The sequence below is a fragment of the Patella vulgata genome, assembly GCF_932274485.2.
Source record: "Patella vulgata chromosome 5 unlocalized genomic scaffold, xgPatVulg1.2 SUPER_5_unloc_1, whole genome shotgun sequence".
NCBI classification, from domain to species: Eukaryota; Metazoa; Mollusca; class Gastropoda; family Patellidae; genus Patella; species Patella vulgata.
This window is the reverse complement of record NW_026606045.1, coordinates 22335-40059: the sequence shown is the minus strand read 5'-3', so window position 1 is coordinate 40059 and position 17725 is coordinate 22335. Positions and strand designations below refer to the sequence as shown.

The 17725-nt window shown below is 37.3% G+C and overlaps 1 protein-coding gene across 1 annotated transcript in view; it reads right to left on the bottom strand.

Annotated features, from left to right (window-relative positions):
• Positions 1–3085, bottom strand: part of LOC130010493 (serine/threonine-protein phosphatase 6 regulatory ankyrin repeat subunit B-like) — a 34086-nt gene extending 31001 nt beyond the window's left edge. The window contains exon 1 of the mRNA XM_056103515.1: positions 3010–3085. The gene's annotated coding sequence lies outside the window, so the exon portion shown is untranslated. The remainder of the gene's footprint in view (positions 1–3009) is intronic.
• Positions 3086–17725: the final 14640 nt, after the last annotated feature.

Genomic DNA, 17725 nt, shown 5'->3' with positions numbered 1-17725 from the left:
TCTCTCTCTCTCTCTCTCTCTCCCTCTCTCTCTCTCAGTGGCACACTGTCTCAATTATGTGCATCAACAAAAGCCCGAAGGTTGCATCTTAAATGATAAATTCTCCAGTGACCACAAGATAGGGATATACGTGACATGACTCATATATACATGGTGAATCAGGGGCGTTGATTACGATCAAATGTAGACCAGGAAGATCCTGGTGTTGGATTTTTTGCACCGATGCCCCCTTGTCGGTTATGTAGGACGCAGGGCCTAGCAAGGAATAGCTTGTCTAACTTTAATCGTATATCAATCCTTACGGATTCTTAACTGAAATACAAACATTATTACTTAGTTACTTACCCATAAAATCTCAGATAAGAAGCTAATCGCAACACAGCTTGATCTATGTTAGAGATCGTTTGAATAATTCCGGACATCAACTATCATTTCAGTTTATTGGTAGTAAAATATTGACGGATACATAAAATCTAATTGCAACGCCTTAGAGTTGTGTCCAAATTAGAGATAGTTTTTATACAAAATATGTCCGAACACACCCTATAATTGGGTCTTTTTATGAGGTCATCAGTTACGCGGCTTAAACTTACAGAAACAAAGATCATACTAGGAAGATATCTTTTTAAAAAATCTCAGCAAAAATTTGGGGGCTTTCCCCATGTCAGATCGTTATAAATTCTGTCCCACCACACCCTAAACATGGGACTCTTTGTGAAACTTAACATAAATATGGATGAATGCATGGACAATGTGCTTTTCGAAAATCTAGCCATATATTTTGGGGCTTTCCTCGCGTCACACTCACCTTTATAGCTAAGCCCCCGCCCCAATCTAAGTATGTTTACCTTTCTGGTACATCACAACTCCCATTAAACAATTATTCAGAATGTTATTCAATATCTTATAACACAGTGAAAACACAAACAAATATTTAAAAGGTATTTATTGGAATTCTGTAATATGTAACTTTGATTTGATATATATGGGTTTTGCTTTTCTGAAACTTTGATAATAAATAACCACCTAATGGATACTGAAACAAATCAGTCCCAGATGGATTATTGAATTTATGAAAACTATTAATTTACATTATTTTAATACAATATATAATTTTAGTTATCCTTCCGTTCCATTGGTAAATAGTTTTGTACATAACTCTCAAAGTATTGGAACTGCAGATTACGAATGACACATAAACCGTCTAGCGATATTAACCAATTATTTGTTTGTCTTCTATAAGCCAAACTATGTTCGGTGGTTCTCTTGTCCTTCAGACACTATTTATTGAATAAATATTTACATGTTATAAAATTACACTATATAATTGTGGGATGTTAAAACGCAACTTCGTATTAACAATAGTTTTAGTAATTTCTTATAAAGCCATTATAAACGCAATGCCAAATTCAAAGTTTATTTACTGCAACAACTTTTAACAAATGTACATAACAATTGACAAAATCGAGATAACAAGCATCTGTAGATAATTTCTTGATAGAATTCACTATAAATACACAAAACCGAAACGCCAGAGAACCATCAAACAAAGGAGGGGTCGGTTAAAGTCAATATCGGGCATGTCCACCCTGAGCTCTTACACATGCCCGAAGTCGCCATGGCATGGACTGACATAGATGTCTCACTACACGCTGTGGGATTGTTTGCCAATGATTTTGGAGTGTCTGTGCCAATTCTGCAACAGTTCGTGGTGGCACGGCTTGAGTTCGAACCCTTTGTCGGGTTCATGTCGGGAGACATAGCCGGCCAATCCATACGGGGTCGATTGTTAACTTTTCCAGTGGCGTGGAAGCGTTGTCCGAGGCGAGCACTGGTCGATGGGTGAACATTAACGTGTCTGGCGACGGCTACTTGTGAAGCCCCTGATCTAGCATGCCAGAAGCTCTGTTGCTGTTTTCTTGTGTAAGTCGTGGCATTTTACCGAAGTGATGAATTTTGGTCTGTATTTAAAGGGCCAGAGTGCAGGGAATGCACGTGTAAAACGTGTGACATGGGACTTCTTAAAATCGTGAAAAAAGACAAGTGTTGCGTTTGCACGAGAACTGATATTGGGTTCAAACCCAGAACTCCGCAAAAAGAGACCCATCACAAGTTTCACCTATGTGCCATAAGATAGGAAAGCCCGAGAAAACGTTTACAAGAAATAATTCGCGAATTAGGCATCGCGTTTTTAAAGGCTTTGAGTATATATCAAATACATATCACTTATTTTACACAATTTGTGCTATGCCGAGAAACGAACAACACATATTTGTTATTAGCCACGTGAACTCTTCCTACGAAACATGGCATCAAAATCATTTCATATACTCAAAAAACGCACAGTAAATATGACAATAAACGGATGAAAATTCAGAACAATTTTAAATTAACCTTTTCTTTTCTTTATGTCTGTAAACTAAATATTTAACATTGTCAAATTAATACAACAACAGTACACGGATGACGATTCAGAAAAATTTCTATGACTAACTATCCAACATTGTTAACTTAAAATAAAGATACATTATGGGAGATTAGATAAAGAGCTGGCAGTTCTCACTATCATAGTTAAAAATTAGAAAATGTAAAGGGAATGTGCTGAAATTGCAGTCAAACTGATCTACTCTGAACCGAGAATTTAGAGATTGAATTTTCGCCTATCCTCGGTCATCATTACTAAAGTCCGTACGATAAAAACTGAAATGAAATGGGGTTTAACGTCCTACTGTTCTGCTCCTAACCTGGGCTAATGAAGACGGACGATAAAAACATAGTCTCAACTATCCAGTTCATGATTAAATTATGAATAAAGGTTAAGCAGCAAATCGGATCCTAAATCATACATATTGTAGGCTAGCGATGACACTGAGAGTTGATTATGGCCTGGATAAGTTAATTAACGTGTAATAAATAATTAGGACAACATTTCAAGCATAAAGAAAGACCTGCAATAGGCAGATTTCGCTTTGGCATAATGTATGTTTAATAATAGAAAAATACACTTACGGTCAGTTTGAATATTAAAAGATGGATGTATGCTAGTAGAGCTGTGAGCTATTCAATCAAACAACCTGCTTGCTACTGGGATGAATTTCTAGGAATACCCGATAACCCAACACGCATAAAGATGAAATGTATATGCTTTTGTTAATGTTGGTGAAAAGGTCGTGTGAGCGGAAATGATTACTTCAGTATAAGTCAACATGCATAATGACGTGTTGAAGATGTTTTTGTTAATTTCGGGGAAAGGTCCGTTTACGCAGAAAAAAGAGAACTTTAATACAAATTAGAATTTCTGGGAATACCCGATAGCTCAACATGCATCAATAAGAGTTGTAGATTCCCCGGGAATTATTGTTCACTATATATACACGACTAGCTGACATTACATTATAGTGTCATGTAGGTGATATTATGTAAAGCATTTTCACAAATTCATATACCCGCGTTCTACATGAATAAACCAAGCTCGTGTGTTAATATTTACCACTTTCATATATACCTGCTTACTATATAAATAAACCAAGCTCATGTGTCAATATACCCCACTCATATACCTGCCTACATATACACTGTGATGTACATGTAACTTGATTAACCCGTCGTTTAGGCTAATAAAATGTTGATCACCGTAAACTAACCGGACATATACATGCTTACTATATAAATAAACCTAGCTCGTGTGTTAATATATACCACTGTCGTATATACCTGCTTGCTATATCAACTATCATATACCTGCTTACTATATAAACTGTGATATAACTTGATCAACTATAACATTATAATAAAACAGACCTGTATCTGTTGATACACACCATTGTTCAAGACCTGTAGTTTTATATACATGTATTTGTTAATACATACCATTGTGGTCAAGACCTGTAGTTTTATGTACATGTATTTGTTGATACACACCATTGTTCAAGACCTGTAGTTTTATATACATGTATCTGTTAATACACACCATTGGTCAAGTATCATCTTGTTATGACTCATCTTACGTTCGTCTCACAATTCTGGGACATTCCGTGTCAATTGGACCTTTGATTGTCGGGTGACCCACCTCAAAGTCGGCCAGTGCTTGTCGGGTGACCCCCCAACCCCAAAGTGGACCAATGCATCTTGGGTGACTCCTTAATACACACCTATGTAAATTTGCAAAGCTATATGACTCTAGCATTAATAAAACTGAGATATTACCTTTTGAATTAGGAAACCTATTCACATGTTTCGAAACTACAGTTCGATGACATGATTTTGCTGTACTATTTGTATATCTTCTAATTAGACAATATTCTTCAAATTTGGAATAACATTTTATGTAGATTGATAATCCTTCATCCGATTTGCAAACAAATAATGTAGACTTTGAATGGCGTGCATTACTCGAGAGAACAAATACTGTCGACTGTGTGTGGCGTGCATTACTCGAGAGAACAAATACTGTCGACTATGTATGGCGTGCATTACTCGAGAGAACAAATACTGTCGACTGTGTATGGCATGCATTACTCGTCAGAACAAATACTGTCGACTTTGTATGGCGTGCATTACTCGTAAGAATAAAAATAAATATTTGAAAACCATGTATGAATTGTACTTCAATATATTGGAGGTTTCTAGCGTACCCATATGTATTTCTATAACAGATTTATTGGAAGCCAAATCTTTGTCGATGTCTTGAAAATTAACTTTGAAACTTAATTTAATGGTGGTCTGCCTCCATCAGATTCATTTAAGGGAGGTAACAAACTCTTCATCTGGAGGCAGACCACCATTAAATTTCGAATTGTAGTTAGTCTATTTATAGCAATTCTCTCTCTCTCTTTTCTCCCCTTTTGCATGCCCATTTGTGTTGATTTTTTGGTCTAGAATGGACGAAGAGGGTTTGAATTAACATTTTCTGCCAGGTTTTGGTAAATATTCATGATTTTGAGGCGGAAGGATAAGAGGGTTATCAGGTTAGCTACGGCGATATGTACGGCAACTAGTAACATGTTTTTTAGTATGCTTCTTCAAGTTTGTGTATCTCAAAATTTTGGTGGTCAACCTCATACAAATTTTAGTGCAAAGACATGACCATTTGTTCCTCTGTCTGTAGTGAAAAGCATTCAGCCCAACGAAAATTTGGGGAAAAGTTGGAGGTGGGCAAAGAGGCCAGAATTAACATTGAAGTCAATGGGGAAATTAATGGTGGTCTGCCTCCTATATGAAAACAACCTGACAGTGGATGAAAGGCCTAAATTTGATGATATGATCTCCAAATTGTCAGAAAATGTGATATATGGCATTTTGATGGTAAAAAATGTGAAATGGTAAAATTTCAAAAATATTTGACAAATTTGGGAGGGGAAATTTTGATTTTAGTCAAAATTTTGTGATTTTCAGTGTTTATTTACTTTTCAAAATTAGTGGAAAATATTTTAATGTATGATTTTTACTTTTTCTGCATTATAATTGTTAGACGGGAAGAAAGTATCATAATTTCACTCAATTTTGCCTAAAAATCATGATAAATTGTCTGAAATTCTTCAGATTACCCCCAATATTGCTGTCAAAATTTTAATTATTCATCTGTTGTAAAATGAACCAAAATGTCTTGCATGTCTTTATTTTCATTGTTAAATAACTTGGCAAGGATCCATGTGTTTGTCAGATATTGAAAAAGTATTCATGTGTTTGTCAAAAATTTAAAAATTAAGAAATTTAGTCTAATTATGTTCTGCTTAGGTGTGTTAGAATTTTCAAAACATGAGTGAACTGCATTTTGCTGCTGTTTTCCTCAGGCTTAACACAATTTTAATCTTTCAAAACCTGAAATTGTTGCATTTCCCTTCTCGAGAAAGTAAAATCTATGTGTTTGCAGGGAAATTTATCTGTCTTCATTTCATTTAGACTGGCTCACCCTCCCCACCCCACCCCTTTTCTTGAAGATGATATTTGGATATTCAATTGAACATTTGTTGACTCCAAATTAGCAGTAATCTGATTTTGTGCTTGAATTGTAACCGAGCATTTTATTTGACACAAACAAATAGTTACATATAAGATTTCAAGGATTTCTAAGACTTTTTGTTTATGGTCAAACATGTAATCCTATGACATTTCTTCCAAATGAGTCCACACCCCAAAATGGATATGTTGTAGATGTGTTTTTTGCAGCTTAATGTTTTACATTTTGAATGTAAATCTATTATTTGTGGTGATCTTTGAAAATGTGGCACTTACAGGGCAATAAAATATTAATTAATAGCCTTTTCATACCCCTTTTATGCTTTGAATTATGTCAGAACTCCCTTTTTCCATCTCATTTTGTCAGGACATTGATGTAAAGATTAAAACAACTTGCTTCCACATAATATTTACACTATGTAATTTCAAGGATACCTCTGATTGTTAAAGTATTTTAAAAACTGAAATATTCCCATTTTTAAAAAAAAAAATAGTGCTTTGCGACCCTTTTATTAGAGTGGCTGGTTGTCACCTAAATACAGCATTTATTTTACATTTATCAATCCATATTTTAATAAATAATTCATACTTCGTATGACAAACTGTGTTTGTATGTATGTATATAAGCCAGGGATAGAAAAACATGGCTTTTAGCCATATTCCATCAACAGTATTACTTATGTGGACACAAGTGGGATTTGTTACCACACCAACATTTTTAGAGGGTGGGCTTACAGGTTTCACTATAGTTCCTTACAGTTACCTTCAATGCAACAAATTTGCAGCTTGTCTTCCTGTATACCGGCCAAGGTTTCTAGAAATAAATGCTTTTCATCTCAGACTTTCCCAGAAATAGGTAAATATTAGCATTTTGAGCCATACAAAGTGTCAAAAATGGACCATTTTGTAGAAAAAGGTAAAAGAAAGTTAATTTTTGAAAAATATTCCAATATTTTGAATATTTTTGATGTGACTTGTCTGAAACTCTTTAAATCTTTTCGCAGAACTCACATTTCGACAAAATTAAGAAAGAATCTTAAATTCTAGAACAAAAGGCCCATGGACCTGAGCTGCAATCCGGTATACAAAACACTACATAACTTTAAAGGGTCACCATTTCTGCAGTAATTATTTTTTTCTGATTCTGTATTATAATAATTTTGCAAAAATAAATGTGAAGCTATAAAGAAAAGAATTTTGATGATATATGAACTTATAAAACCATATAGGAGGCAGACCACCATTAAATTTCATCATCTCGGTACCCATGAATTGTAGTTCGTCTATTTATAGCAATTCTCCCTCTCTCTCTTTTCTCCCCTTTTGCATGCCCATTTGTGTTGATTTTTTGGTCTAGAATGGACGAAGAGGGTTTGAATTAACATTTTCTGCCAGGTTTTGGTAAATATTCATGATTTTGAGGCGGAAGGATAAGAGGGTTATCAGGTTAGCTACGGCGATATGTACGGCAACTAGTTACATGTTTTTAGTATGCTTCTTCAAGTTTGTGTATCTCAAAATTTTGGTGGTCAACCTCATACAAATTTTAGTGCAAAGACATGACCATTTGTTCCTCTGTCTGTAGTGAAAAGCATTCAGCCCAACGAAAATTTGGGGAAAAGTTGGAGGTGGGCAAAGAGGCCAGAATTAACATTGAAGTCAATGGGGAAATTAATGGTGGTCTGCCTCCATTCAAGGTAACACAGTATCAGATACGCTGCTGTCGAGAGCTGGTTGTTCTCTATTGGCGCATGTCGAAGCTTTACGCGACTAACCTTTCTGCTATATATCAGGTTTAGACGGTTTGAATAATGTAAAGTGTTGAGAAGAGTAACGAAGAATCTTAACCTGTTGTATATCCTGATGCTTATACACAAATGTAGCGTGTGTCAATCTTGTCCATTTATCAAAAACATAGTAAATTCAAGACTAGAAAGGGTCGGCAGAGTATATGAGAACCCTAACTTCTTTAGGGGCCTACCACACTTACAGACGTCTTCTCAGTCCACTCAGTCCATCCCTTGACCTGATCAACTAGACTGTAGACTAGACTACAGGTGCCGACCGTATTTACAGATTCCTTCTCAAACCACCTCTGATCTGGTCAACTAGACTGTAGACCAGGTGGGGAAGTCGAGTTATTGGGATACAGGACTCGTGACTAGCATATCCAGGGCCAATCATTGAACACGGCATTTTCTTTATAAAACATCCCAATGCTGGTTGTAAGCATTGTTCGGCTTCCTTTGATCTTTTAGTTTTTGGTGTTCAGCATTCAAACCAATGTCGATATGTCACCCCATTTGAAAGTCACACGGATAGGGTGAGGAAAGTCGGAGCAGCCGAAAAGTTCATCAAATAAGTTTCAGTCTCCTCCTGGTAAAAGGCCATGCCTACAAACTGTACAAGGGATTAGGACTGAATTCCCTGTGATACGTTCAAACGTTGGTTTCATTCCACATGTGCACATATTGAAGAATTACTTTCGACCTGGAGAAAGGCAGGTTATTTTTCGTGTCGACTTTGTGTCTTTAGTGATAACTTTACTTTCAACTACGCTGGATAATTACTTAGGTGAGTAGATTACTACTAGTTTTATTCTCAAATACTTCAATTTTACTTATATTTTTAACTGAGAGTTAGATCATTGGATATTATTTACCTATATATATAAGTTTGTATGTGATATAACACTCACCGAAATAAAATGGGGTTTGCTACACTGATTGAGCTAATAAAGACGGGACGGGACACCCACTGACACGCCTTATCCCAGGCGGTGATACAGACACTCCGTGGGTAGGAGGGAAGAAGGGAATTAGGGACATTTTTAATACATAGCCACCTAGAAAAATAACATATAATAAATACATAATAAATATATAAAAACACTGTTGCTTACTTGGAGGGGGGGGGGTATTATCATTATATTGCCCTCATGAATCCTGACTAGTATTATCCACATTCTCACTTTATATTGCCCTCATGGATCCTGTATTGACTAGTGATATCCATATTCTTCCTTAAGTTATCCCAGTTTAAAGTTTTCCCGAGTGCCAGAACATTATTTGTTTTTATGTTTTCTAAGTTTGGTTGATTTTAAAAAAGACTAAAAACGAAAACTAGTTACGATCATTTTGAAGACTGAGATACAACGAGCTATATTTCCCGCATCATCAGGCATCTCGCCCCCCCCCCCCCCATTGGGTGATTACTGAATTAAAATAACGAGCTATGTTTCCCGCATCATCAGGCATCTCGACTCCCCCTAGGATGATTACTGAAACAAAATAACGAAATATGTTTCGCTGTTTGTCGAAATAATGCCAGTGATCTCAAACTAGGTCATTTCGATACTAATATATGGATGAATTTTTCCTCAATAAGTCGTTTGAGCGCAGGGGTCTTTAACAGTGTGAGGAAAACGGAGAACCCGGAGAAATCCCACGAGGTTGGAAGACGACCCTACACCCTGACTCAATGACAGACCTTATGCTGCAACTTCTTTGTTTATGATAAGACATCACAAATCTTGCACAATTTCTCAGCCTTAACCCATTTAAGATGACCAAGACTTCACGGTATCACCCAAGCAGCATAACCACACGTACAAAATTTGGCGACCTAATTATAAATGTAAAGATTGTCTAAATGAATGTATATCTGAAGCTGTAGAAAGTGAACTTATTCCCAGAATAATGAGAGTTTAAATTGAAATTGTATTTTAATACAGCATCACGGTGATTAGAGTTATTCCCCTTAGAATGTTTTCAAATCCAACCAGAGGGAGAGAGAGCATAAACCAAGAACAGCTACCAGTACTAACCCTTCACCAAGGGGCCTTGGCGTGTACGTAAAATAACGCTTGGCAGTTGGAATTCAATATAAAAATAGGACGTAGCGCCGCTTTCCGGTGTTGTCTTCTATATCGCTTGGGTGGAAGCAGGCGTAAAATAAATCTATTTCCCACACCGCTGTCCGGGCAAAATTTCCCTCATAGCACACTGTATGGAGTATGCCCGTCTTCATTAGCCAAGTCGGAGGAGAACAGTAGGACGTTAAACACCATTTCATTTCAATATTAACTGAATATAATACCCGATCTTTTCCCCAAACATGAAAACATGCAAACGTTTTTGGCTCTCCACAAAAAAGGCAGTAAATCAGATTGCCCTAACTATCGACCGGTCTCATTGTTAACTTATAGACATAAACCATTTCTTTTCAAACGCAATAGACGACGGGCATTATGTGAAAATTGTATTCTGCGACATCAGCAAGGCTTTCGACAGGGTCTGGCATGCCGGTCTCTGTCCAAAGCTGGACGCTGTTGGTATTAGGGGAGGCTTATTAGAGTGGCTTCAAAGCTATTTAACTGATAGAACACAGTGTGTTGTCGTCGAAAATGCCTCCTCTGGTATCTCAGTTGTCATGGCTGGCGTTCCGCAGGGCTCGGTTCTCGGTATTTACTTTTTCTGATCTACATAAATGATATTGTCGAAAAATTGCAGTCAAATATAAAATTATTCGCGGATGATACATCATTATATATGTTAATTAAAGATCCTAAAGAAGGTGCCCAAATTTTAAATTCAGATATTGAGAGAATATACACATGGGCTAAAACATGGCTAGTTTCCTCTAATCCTGAGAAAATGGAAACATTAACAATATCAATCACATCTAAGCACGATTTGATTCCACTTTGCATGAACACGGTTAAAATAAATGAAGTATCTCATCACAAACATTTGGGGCTTATTTTTCAAAACAATCTTAAATGGAACATACATATAGAAAATCTTTGTAATAAAGTTTCAAAATTTATCAACTGCTTAAGATCACTCAAGTATCGACTAGGAAGGAAATCACTCAAAACAATATATACTTCCTATATTTTACCACACTTTGACTATGCTGACATTATTTGGGATGGGTGCACGGATCACTTAGCTAACCAGTTAGAACAATTACAATTAGATGCTTTACGCACAATATGTGGCGCTGTGAAGGGAACTAGCCATGATCTACTATATAAAGAAGTCGGTATTTTGCCTCTGAATCAACGTCGTGAAAGACATAAGTTGATATTTTTATATAAAATAATAAACCACTTAACCCATGATTACCTTTATGATAATTTAATCAAAAACAAAGTTTATACTCATTAAGAAATGAAAAAAACCTTCCATACTATTTTTGTAAAACCAATCTATTTTATAATTCTTTCTTTCCTTCAGCTACACGACTTTGGAACAATCTAGATCCTTCTATACGTAATTCAGATACGTTATTAATTTTTAAACAAAAACTCGCAAAACATGATTACTTTGTACCTTCTTATTACAATATTACAGCGATCTGAATGGACATGCATTTTTAAGACATATAACCGACTCTCCAACCTGCCGATGTAGAAACAATTTTAAAGATGTTTATCACTTTTTGCTGATATGTCCCTTATATTCAGATGCACGAAATACAACCATAAAAACATTACCAACAGAATACATCAACACAAAGTTTCTATTGTACGGCTCTACAGATATTTCACTTGAACAAAATCAATTAATATTTTCTGAGGTGCAAAACTTTTTAGAATTAAGTAATAAAGTACTGTAATCGTCATTTATCATTACCATCTCTAGATTCTGTTTACATATTTGTACACGTTCATTTCAATATTAACTGAATATACGTTATGTCACATTAAACTTAGCTTCGATTGATAACTGACCCCCGGCAAGGTTTTCAACTGGCAACCGATTTTTAAGTGAACGTGTAAACTGGATCTCGGTTGTTCGTCCCATCCGAATGACTACATGCTGTTACTTGCTAGACCCACCTGTTTTAGCACATTTTGATCTCAAATTCAATTTTATTTCATATTGCCAATTCATAGTTTAACCAACTGGATTTGGGCGAGATAAAATGTGACGTTCCGGAACTGGATATCGGCGAGATCGAGCGCGCTGTACCGGAACTGGATATGCGCAAGGTAAATCATGACAAAACGGAGGTGGATGCGGGCGAGATAAAGAATGTTGTACCTGGACTAGATGTGGGCGACTAGGTGTATGTCGCATAAAAACAACGCTTCATTAATTTAAACACGAATATTTGGAGTTAGGCGATAGCTGTGCCACTACATTGGCCTCTGTAAGTTTAATTAGTCATAATAGTATAAAATTATCTTATTTTAAAGATGTTACATGCATTAATAAAGACACTGGGTTTGCCACTTGAAACTAAAGGCGCCCAATCGTAGCTAAAAACAAGCACATCAGTATATCTCAACGTTTTTAGCCACTTTCTCGTATCTATTCTGACATATGCGAATCAAGTTTGTTTTTGAAGGTCTGTAGTGATGGGAAGTAACAACTGATTATGACAAGGTGTTCCACCTATCCACAACTCTGAATGTGAAGAAGACTTATTAGACTTATTTCGTCTAATTAATAAAACATTATATACCTGATCAGACATAATAATTGTGAAGCAATAATATTAAACCTTATAAGACATATAGAAATAGATTTCACTAAAAAATAAACACACTTATATGGATATACTACTTCTGAATTTATTAACATGCTACGTTTCAATACACATACAGGTATCGTTATCAAGCAAATGATCACTTGATAACGATACTTGTCAATAATATTTTCAGTAGTGAAAAATCGTCAATCAGTCAAGAGGTAATTGGTAGTTGAATAGCTAGTCGGATGTGGACACTGTACTTGACAAGGCATACTGGATGTGGGCTTTTCCTGCCTCTGTTGTTGGACGCTGTAAGCAATCGCATGTTTGTTCTACAAATTAAAAACAAGTATGGCGTTTTTTAAAGAGCGTTAACTCTTTTTTTGTTTAATTATTTCTGTAGTTTTGTAATTGGAGTTCAGCTTTAATGAATTGTATAAAATTTAAGGCCAAACTAACATAGGCGTACGGGCTTGATGACAGTTAGGGGGGCAGAACCCGAAATGCCCGAAAAAAATTTGCATTTACAGACAGGGGCTACCCCCCCCCCCCCTGCTATTTCAGACAGTGAACAAAGCAACTTCAAAGTGGTCTAATATATCCTTATTAAGGTGGCTGACTCGAATTCCAATCAATCGTTTACAGTCCACGAAGACAGGACTGTTGGGAGAAAATTTGACTGTCGCAAAGGCGATTTCCTGCTATTCCAGTCTGTGAAAACAACAAATTCAATGTGGTTCAATGTAGCCTACCTGGCTGACCCAAATTCCAATCAACCAATCAATTGTCACGGGATATGGGGGCCTGAAAATTTAACCACCACAAATGCGTTTTCTGCTATTCTAGCCCGTGTAAGCAACTCCAAAAGTGTCCAATGGTTTTTAACCGAAAACCCCCTCTGAATTCCACCCATCCAATCAGACTGTTGCAGCTGCATTCACAATTAATAATCGATACCGAAAAAAGTGGCTCCAAAGACAAAATGTTTTAATCCATAGTCATCTCAGTACAAATTCGTGGTATTCAATTTAAAGAAAAGTAAAATTAGTGTTTTATTAGAGCTCGATGACAATTTCGGGGGGCAGAACCCGAAATTCCCGAAAAAATTTCGGGTTTACCGACAGCGACGCCGGTCTTCTTCGAGAGGTGAAGAAGCGGAGCTGATCTTGTATGGACCCCCAAGAAAATTTTGGAATATTTGACGGCCGCAAACGCGTTTTCCTGCTATTCCAGCACGTAAAATTAGTGTTTTATTAGTTTCCGGACACTTTTTCTTTGCCGTGTAGATGAAATTTTTTTTTTTTATCACTTTACTCGTCTGCCCGAAAAGTCAGATTGCCCGAAAGTTAGGGGGGCAGCTGCCCTGCCCCCCTGCCCCCCCCCCCGGCTCGTACGCCTATGCAAACTAAAATCTCGGAGAAAACTCACGAGTTTGGACAGGCGACCCTACTCCTTGTCACGTACAGCCGGGAATCGAAACCACGCCAGTTGACTCAATGACAGACTTTATGATACAGTGCGCACACGCTAACCATTCAGCCACCCCCACCCCCCCCCCCCCCCGGTTACTAATCGTAAATTGCTGAGGGTTGTTTGAAACAGTATTAATTTCGAGATTATTATACAATATAATGGCATAAAGAAATAAACTGGGTTTTAACGTCCTACTGTTTTGCTTCGAACTGGGCTAATGAAGACGGGCATACGCCATACCGTGTGCTATGAGGGACATCGGCAATATGGCCTACTCTTATATCGAATTCCAACTGTCAAGGGATCTTTTACGTGCACGCCAATGTGTACACGGGACCTCGGTTTTTCGTATCATCCGGGTGACTAGACAGCTGTCCTTGTCAGGCTCTCCGTCCTGCATCACTGACAAGGAGGGACCGACCACGCCGGAAAATCTGGGTGAGCTTTCTCGGCCAATGCAGGGATCGAACACCCGACCTCCAGACTAGCGAGCCACCATCTTACCCAGTTAGCCACATGATCCCCATACGCTGATGAAATAATAATTATTTTTTACAGTTTTAAGACCAAAATAAATGACACGCGAGCAAACTAGGTCATTTCGGGACTAACACATTCACGTGCTAACCACTCGGCCATCCAATCACCCATGGTACAAATAAGTAGATAAGTAATTTTGAATAAATAAATAAATAGAAAATAGATAAATAAGAATTAATAAATAAATAAAATAAAATAAAAATAATAGAGTGTTGATTATTGGTTTCGCAAGTGAATAAATATCTTAATAACAAATTATTTTTAGACCAATCTCAAGATCTGCAATTTGGCTTCACAAGTGAATAAATGGTTTATGACAGTTTTTCTCATTTTTTAGAGCAAAACTACATCGCAGTAGACTTATTTCATAAAATTAATAAAACAATAATATGTACCCGATCAGACATAATGATTGTGTAGCAATAATATTTTCAGTAAGTGGGAAAAACGTCAATCAGTCAGGAGGGTATACCGAAATTAGACCGGGGTGCTACGGCGACGGAAAATGGTTTCAGAGCGCGTCAAGATAGCCATAAGCGTGGTAAAAACGCCAGATATCGTGCTGTGGTCTCCATGGTCACCAATGATCCCCGAGTCACGGCGTTTGCTTTGAGCATGTTCAATACAAACGCCAAAGGCGCTGAGATCTGACCTAGAAAGCTGTGAGAACGTGGCTTTTTTCAAGTTTGTAATTTTTGGGGACATTTTCTCGCGTTGTGTTCCCGTTTGCTGGCGACTTTGTCCATTTTCTGGTCGCCCTAAGGTCGCCGCAGGACGCTACCCCGGTCTGACCGGGGCATAATTGGTAGTTGAATAGCTAGCCGGATGTAGACACTGTGCTGTGACAAGGCATACACTGGATGTTAGCTACGAGAACGTAACTAAAAACGCTAAGATATACTGATGTGCTTGTTTTTAGCTACGATTGGATGCCTTTACTTCCAAATGGCAAACTCAATTTCTTTACCAACTGAAAATATCTTAATTTTATAGTCCTACTTATTACACATACATAGTCCAATCTACTGAAACAACATTCATTTATCAGCAAATATTGAAAATAAAGTAAATAAAGTGTTGTTTTTTATCAAAATTGATTCGGACGTTGTAATACTATAAGACTTCTTGTTGTGTTTACTTTCTGGTGATCTTTAATAAGACTACAGCATAAAATAGTTTCACAACTTTATTTCTAAGTTGTACTGGCTTTGCAGGTTCCTCGTTCTCAATGATAATGGCTGGTAGGAATTTCTGGGTGAGCTCTAATCCAGCTCGCCTCTACACCCTAATTTATATCCCCTAATTTCTGCAGGTCTTCGATAACCTTGACGTTAATTTCCACGCCATATAAGGAATAAAAGTCTTTATTTCCCACAAATAAGATAGGAAACATTACCTATTTTTGGTCTATCAACCATAGGTCAATTAACAGCCAGAATTTGATGACTATTTTGATTATGAATATAATTTGACCAAAATATCACTGTTTTTTATGAATAACTATACCCACGTTCATTAAGTACGTGAGATTAGACGTTATAGACAAAATTGAAGAGACAATTTTATAAAGACCCAAAATTGTCTCAAGGGCTAAAGTGCTACAACGTTCATAATTACGGCGTATTACTACTGCGCAACTCTGATCAGATTAGTACTTTGATTGGCTATTGCACACGAGGCCCCGCCTTTATGTGTTACAGACGTAAATTTAAAATGTCGGAAAAAGCAATCTACTGTCGCTTTGATTTAAAAAGAGGAGATTTGTACCCGTTTCAGGTAGGATTATATGCTTAATTGTAGTTGGGTGTGGCGGAAATATTATAAATAACAATAACCAATCGTTGTTTTGATTTAAAATATTGTCAATTTTGTTTACAAATGCCGGGTGCGAATCGCTCCCGCATGTGCTACGTCGAAGTTAATAGCACCATTTCTTATCTCGAAACACGGAGTGTTGTGAGATAAGATTTGTTATCTAACTGGATGTGGGCGTTTTCTGCCTCTGTTTTTGTACGCCGTAAGCAATCGCATGTTTGTTGTTCTACAAATTAAAAACAAGTATGGCGATTTTTTTAGGGTGTTAACTTTTTTGTTTTGTTTAATTATTTCTGCAGTTTTGTAATCGGAGTTCAGCTTTAATGAATTATATAAAATTTAAGGCCAAACTAACATAGGCGTACGGGCTTGATGACAGTTAGGGGGGCAGAACACGAAATGCCCGAAAAACAATTGCGTTTACAGACAGGGGCTACCCCCCCCCCCTGCGTTTTCCTGCTATTTCAGCCAGTGAACAAAGCAACTTCAAAGTGGTCTAATATATCCTTATTAAGGTGGCTGACTCGAATTCCAATCAATCGTTTACAGTCCACGAAGACGGGACTGTTGGGAGAAAATTTGACTGTCGCAAACGCGATTTCCTGCAATTCCAGTCTGTGAGAACAACAAATTCAATGTGGTTCAATGTAGCCTACCTGGCTGACCCAAATTCCAATCAACCAATCAATTGTCGCGGGATATGGGGGCCTGAAAATTTAACCACCACAAATGCGTTTTCTGCTATTCTAACCCGTGTAAGAAACTCCAAAAGTGTTTTGTAACCGAAAACCCCCTCTGAATTCCACCCATCCAATCAGACTGTTGCAGCTGCATTCACAAATGATAATCGATACCGAAAAAAGTGGCTCCAAAGACAAAATGTTTTAATCCATAGTCATCTCAGTACAAATTCGTGGTATTCAATTAAAAGAAAAGTAAAATTAGTGTTTTATTAGAGCTCGATGACAATTTCGGGGGGCATAACCCGAAATGCCCGAAAAAATTTCGGGTTTACCGACAGCGACGCCGGTCTTCTTCGAGAGGTGAAGAAGCGGAGCTGATCTTGTATGGACCCCCAAGAAAATTTTGGAATATTTGACGGCCGCAAACGCGTTTTCCTGCTATTCCAGCACGTAAAATTAGTGTTTTATTAGTTTCCGGACACTTTGTCTTTGCCGTGTAGATGAAATTTTTTTTTTTATCACTTTACCCGTCTGCCTGAAAAGTCAGATTGCCCGAAAGTTAGGGGGGCAGCTGCCCTGCCACCCTGCCCCCCACCCCCTGGCTCGTACGCCTATGCAAACTAAAATCTCCAAGTCCAATAGACAGATTTAGCTCTTACATAATACATCGTTAAAGTTTACAGCGCAGTGGACGCTCACGGGTATCCGAGGAGTCACTCATTTCATTTGATATTGTTTTGTCCGCAGGTTTGTCTTGAACGTTTTACTTTACG